Raw genomic sequence first — 7151 nt, 5'->3', positions numbered from 1 at the left:
TTTCTGGTTCAATCAATAATCAAAGTGAAAAAGTGAAATAATTATTCGCTTTTATCAGCCAGAAGGATTCGGTTTTGTGAAATTAAACTAAGACAAATTGACAATTAGTTATTCAGTTGCAAGTGAATAAGTTGACCTCATTAAATCCGTATTCATGTAAACTTCCATGTAACCCTTAGCTAGAGACTGACAACGCATGCTTTGTTCGTGTACTGGTTTTTTAAAGAAAAAGAATGTCAACAATGAAATCTTAAAATAAATCAATAAATCATTCGCATACGGGTTAAAACAATGAAAAACATATATTTTTAATCTATAAAATAAAATCAAACATATCTTTAAAAATCAAATTGCACGTGTTGACTTAATGTATTCGTATCCTTATTTATGTTTACATCGTTTGTATGGTCATCTGAGGTCAAATCGATAGTTTATAAGATGGTGTCTGGATTAAAAGATACACGAAAAGAACCTACATATAACCGACCCCATGCTCTGTAAACTGTTTATTTTAGACTTCGGATAGTTTGGATAAATGTTTTATGTTGTTATAAATCAAATATGAGAATTTGAGTCAGATCGGTGACCATGAACTTGACAGCTAGTTCCCCTTTAAATGTTTTTGATGTTGACTCATATGAATTTAAACAATTGAACATTTAAACGACCTTTACTGATTAGCCAAAATAAAATGAATTTCAATTACGTTCGATGGCATGTGATTGTTTAGATGTCTCATCAAATAACAAATCAATCTCTTTTGTCAAATTCCTATATTTTAAAATGTTCGATGAACTATACACAAAGAGTAAATAAATACAGTATAGGCAAAAGAGGGCAGCATGAATCTTTCATGTTCTTTTATACAAATACAAAAATACAAAAATGCTGTTATTTTCTATAGCAAATAAAATTAAAATTATTTTAGCCTCTGCTATTTTTAAAATTATAATTTTCATACTTTCAAAAATGTGTTTTCATGCGTTGCTGGTCAGAAGATTTAACATTTAAAAAAAAAGGAACTGTTTTGATACAGGGCTTTTTTGGTTTGGTTTAATATCACCATGATAAAAGCATAAAAAGCTTGCTTATATTTTTATACATTATAGTAATATGTATTTAAATAAAGTCAAACGATATTTTTAAACATTCACTTTTGGCAACAAATCATATATAAAATCTTGGAATAATTACTCCAATCAAGTATCTAATACCGAAAAACAATGGCCATAAAGACCTAGATAATAGCTAACCTTTTTCATTATATACTAGTCAGCAAAAGAAACGATACACGACTTAAGAAATAATTCATGGGGGCTTGAATATATCGTGATTTTACCACGGGTTGTCCCTTTATGACAAATATTTTACCCTGAGCGATAGCGAGGGGTAAAATATCGGTATAAAGGGACAACCCGTGGTAAAATCTAGATATATTCAAGCCCCTATGAATTATTACGATTCTAATAGGACAGATACGGCATTTCTATTGGATGGAAGCGCTCTAGGTGGAGGCAAATATTTGCCGTTCCCATAAATAAACACACTTTTAAATTGACGTAAAAGAACGGAGCAAACTGAATTCGGAAATGCTTAAACTGTTTTCAATAACGAATTAAGATAGGTTTTGATAATTTAAAATGATAATTTACTTATAAGTCTAATATGTATATAAAAAATGGCTTATACTGCATTTAAGCGTCGTTTATTTACGTTTCCTTGTGTTGATTTCAGTTTCACAAGCGTGTATTTTCCCGTAAAATGCTTATATTATAACGTCATCGTTCTATGACGTCGGTTACCTCATTCATAAAAAGCATATGACGTGGAAGTACGATCGGAACAGCCCAAGCAATATATTCATATTTTACCACGGGTAAATACTCAAAGCGTTTGAAAGACGTCATGTTAGAATTTGGAATAAAATTTTAATAAAAAGTATTAAATAAAAAATCAAAATTGAGATACACTATTTTCAAAAGCTTTCATTTGCAATGCATGCACTTATGATAATGAATTTCAAAACTTGATGGAAAGTATCTAAATTCCGTGTAAACGATCATAGGGTGCAAATTAGTTTTGCGGAAATTGGATAAAAAATCGACACATAATTTTCTAAGTACTAAAAAAAGTTTCAAATTTGTTTAAAAATATCCAATATGCTAATCAAGTTATGTTGTAAATAATTGGTTGAAACATTGCTTTTTTTAAATTTTGGGGAAAAAAGCGTCTGAAATCAATGCTTTAGATATGAAAACAAAACACAATAAATTTGGAACCTTTCGGATTAGTTTTAACATTGTTACCGTTTTTTGTATTTCACTTTACACATACTGTCTATGAAAAATCAGTTGACAATGTATACATTTTAACGATTTCTTGTGGGGCCGAACTTTGCTAAACAAATAAACGAAGAAACTGCATGATTTTTAAAAAACACATTGATGGCAAAAATTGTCTTTACCTTTAAATGAGAGGTTTGCATGATTAGTTTGAACTTCTAGTAGAAAAATTGTCGTTTTATGTAAATTTTTAAAAAAAATCGCAAAAAAACGTCACGAAAGCGAAAAAAATAATTTTAAACGGATTTATATTTCAATTACGATTAAGTATTTCTATCTTCAATATTGGTCCTATAAACGCAAAACGTCATCTTAAATTTGAAAACAAATCGTGTGTCGTTTCTTGTGTTGACTAGTATAGAACAACAATTATAAAATTGATATCTATCATATATCCACATAAATCAAGAAGAATAAGTTATTTAAACAAAATGATTTCAAATTATTTAATTAAATGCGGTGATCGCCTAGGCGTTTCATACTTTTAAAACTATTTTTACTGTTACAGTATTGATCATCTGTTTTTCCTAGAATATATTATTTTGTATAAAGCACAAGGAAAATCTAAAGTACAAATGTAGTCAATATTTTACGGTGATTATTTCATCTGAAATTGAAATAGATAATACACTTCTAAGGCTTCCGATCATATAAATAGCAATTCGTAGAAATGTCAATCGGTCAACTATTTAAATCACACGATCAAAACTGAAGAAAACAAAATACGAGTTCGGCATAGAAACTCATAATCAACTTCCGCAATCACATTTTCTTTATCTGTTACATCCAACCATACATATATGTCGGAAAGATTAGAATTTACATTTACCTCCAGAAACCAAATTGAAGTATCTCATTTATGCTCAAAACATCGAAATGCAGTTACATATATATTGAACAGTTTGATTCTGGCGGGAAATCTGACACACGTTCGGCATGTGACAACTTTTCTGAACATCATTGGAAGTTCGGTAGTTTATAATTAAAACAAAGTAAACATATTACGAAAAAAGGTAGAGCCAATTTGATAGGTTCAAACATGTATGCAGTGTCATTTAACAGGAAACACATTAGCTATACATAAAAAAACATCAATTGTATCATTTAACCAATGCATTGTGTGATTAAATCAATAAATTTGTTGTTATACAATGAGCTGTCTATGAATAGTTACATAACCTTGAACACGTATTCATGATTTTCTTTTGACTGTAAATAAAACAATAAAGTCAAGTAAACCTTGTTGTATTTCGGTCTGTTGTTCAAAATCAATTCATAAATGAAGCTTCTTCCTGTTTTATTATTATGACGTCCGAGTTGTCGCTTGGATAATATCATGTGCGCCTGGAATGTTTATAATTTAATAATTACTCAAAAAACTAAACGGGAACAACCATTACTATTGATACACTTAAGACTTTAGAAAAAATGACCGTATTTAAGGCTAAAAGTATCAAACATATACTAATCTGGTCTCTACACTTATTTACAAGTCAAGCACACGTATAATATTACTTGAATTTCTTTTTTATCACGAGGGTTGTATGTAAAATACTATTCAAAAGATTGGAATCTAAATATGAAACAGGTCAATCATCCCACGAAGATATACAATTGTTAGCGTTTCCATTCAAATGTATGCAATACAGTAGTCAATTTAGCTGCATGGTCAATCAGGTTTTCTTCATACAATGTTTTGTTTAAAAAATAATCACAAAGGATTACTTAACCGCGAAAATCTATTAACAGCATAGTGCAACACAAATAAAAGTTTAGAATCTTAATTACCAGTCGGGCAACTAGATTATAAGTCACATACCAGAACAAACACTGCAATGCACACTCAATTATTTCAAAAACGACATAATCAACGATAACTTCTCATCTAAATAGTGTTGTCAACTTGACAAATATTTTTGGCGACTATGAAGTATCTATTTCTTAGTTGAATAAGGTTTGTAGGACCTGTATGTATTAATGACTTATTAGTTTTTCAAACTTTAGATGGATGTTTTATTTCACACACAAGGTCTGTGGAATTGAAAAAAAAAGATTATCATTAAAAATGTACTTGAATGAAAACGTACAAAACAAAATAATAAAAATGTCGTTTGGAATACATAATATATAATTGGTACTAAGGTAATGTAACTGTATTAAATCGCCTTTAATACAAAAAGTCAGTTTTACAATGCCAATCTCTTTACTAGAAACTCGTCTTTCAATCATGTCAAATTGGGATTCTAGTCAATCAGTTATTCATTCCATTTTATGTGTAGGTTGCAAGTTTCGTGATACACAATCTAGGTGAAGTTATCAACTTGATCGATTAGCATACATAGAATACCAACTTGATTTAAGTGTTTAGCGAGTAATTAACACTAAAAAAAATCCTCACAGATCAGAATGCAAACACCCTTTAATCGCTTTAGGTAATACTGTCTATACAAATAATTAGCTTAATACTATTTTAAGATTCATTTAAATTTTTAATGCATCATATAGAATTAATTTTCAACGGAAAGTTGCGTGGGTATTTTCCTCATGGAAGTCAAGTTACGGACATGTTTACAAACATAAGTACGTCCGTTCTGTGGGTTTTTTTGTTAGTTGTGTTTCCGTGTGCATCGGTCAAATGAGTTTAATAACCTTCATCAACTGATATGTATAGCTTGTGTTTAGGATGTAATGTTACACAACTGTCCTAGATTTTGTTCAATCAATATCAATAAAAAATAGTGTTGAGAATGCTATTAAGACAACTCTCCTTCCAGGTTTTAATGAATAAATAATTGACAAGTATACTTCAAAGTACGGCCTTCATTAAAGAGCCATGTTAAATTCCGCCACATTCTATATGTGGCTCAATTGCCTGTTATTCAGGCGTTGTCGTCTGCTTCTGTGTATCATATTTGTTTTTCACTAATTGTGTTGTACATAAATCAGGCAGTACGTTTTCTCGTTTGATTTGTTTAACCTTTGTCATTTCGATTCCTTTGGTAGCTTACTATTCCTTATGAATTCGCTTTGTTGTAGGTTGTACAGTGATCCATACGAGTCAAATACTACTTTGTGTGGTCTCAGGTAGAGATTTGACTAATTGGAAACCATATCAATAGGGCCAAGTAAGTTTTTCTCATCACTTTTACAAAAATCTTCTCTTCTGAAACTTTTGAACCAAATTTTACCAAACTTAGCCACAATCATCATTGGGGTATCTAGGTTTAAAAATGTGTCCAGTGACCCGGCCAACCACCTAAGATGGCCGCCATGGCTAAAAATAGAAAATAGAGGGAAAATGTAGATTTTGGCTTATAACTCTGAAACCAAAGCATTTAGATCGAATCTGTAAAGGGTTAAATTGTTTATCAAGTCAATATCTATCTACCGTGAAATTTTCTGATGCATTGGACAACTGGTTGCTGGATTGCTGCCCCCAATTGGTAATTTTAAAAGACATTTTGCCGTTTTTGGTTATTACCATGAATACTATAATTATAGATAGAAATAAACTGTAAACAGCAATAATTTTCAGCAAAGTAAGATCTACAAATAAGTCAACAATTTTGGTCAGTTGACCCCTTAAGGACTTATTGGCCTTTAAAGTCAATTTTATCAATTTTCATTAATTTGGTAATGGTTTGTAAATTTGTACAAAATATTTTCTTCTGTGACTAATAAGCCAAGTTTATTATAGATAGAGAAAAAACATCACAATCACCAAAACACAATTTTGTCATGAATCCATCTGTGTCCTTTGTTTAAAGTGCACATAGACCAAGGTGAGCGACACAGGCTCTTAAGAGCCTCTAGTTAATAGTATGTCTTGATTGCTGCAGTAGACAGTTTTATTGGTGGATTAAGACTTTAGTTATTTAAATGGAATCTTTGACTTTAATATATATCGTATCTTCCAGGCAATTACTTTGGGTGCTGTTAAACCAGGTGAAATTCTCAAAAAGTAGTTGCTAGGAAAGTGTTACCATTTATTTGTCAAACGATATTTCGTCAATAAATTTACTAGATTTGAAGAAGTTAACAAAAGATTAAATGTTGTGTTCCCCATATTTATATGCAAATCGACATTCAATAGTATTACCTGGAAATCTATTTAGGTCAAATTGACAATTACTCATAACATATAAACGAAAACCAAAGGAAAAACCCAACTAGGTCGGTAAAAATAATAATGATGAGCATCCGTATTTTAATTTTCAATTTAAATCATAACCTGCCTATACTGGATTTATTAAAGTTGTAGCTATAATTAGCTGAATGCTTCAAACAATTTATAATAACTCGTAAAATAGGGACTCCTCGGAGACAGTGTCGCTCACCTGCATTTACTTTGTATTGTTTTGGAAATCATCTAAAATTAAAATCACAATAAATAGTATAAAATACCCCCATAATTTTGTTTAATTTGACCGAGTAGTGATGGTAGTTTAATGTAAAACAGGTCATCCCTTTGAAGATTTACAATAAGTATTGGTGACTCCTTATCAGTATTTGAATTAGTTTTTAATTTGTGACCATTTTTCCAAAGACATTAATAGTAAACCCATAACATAAGTTATACTTTTAGCAATGATGGCAATCTTGGTTAAGGGGTAGGGTCATCAAATACGTTTGATTAAATAGATACCCAACATGTATGGATAATTGAGACCAGGTTTGGTATAATTAGATTTAGTAGTTACAGAGCAGAAGATATGTGTTACGTACACAAAAAATACAGCTTTTATATATTTTAATATTTTTTTACGGAGTCAATTGACAGTTTTTAGACGAAAGCGCGTCCAGTGTACT

Source organism: Mytilus trossulus, chromosome 6, assembly GCF_036588685.1.
Source record: "Mytilus trossulus isolate FHL-02 chromosome 6, PNRI_Mtr1.1.1.hap1, whole genome shotgun sequence".
In the NCBI taxonomy this organism is placed as follows: domain Eukaryota; kingdom Metazoa; phylum Mollusca; class Bivalvia; order Mytilida; family Mytilidae; genus Mytilus; species Mytilus trossulus.
Note: the sequence above shows the minus strand (reverse complement) of the source record.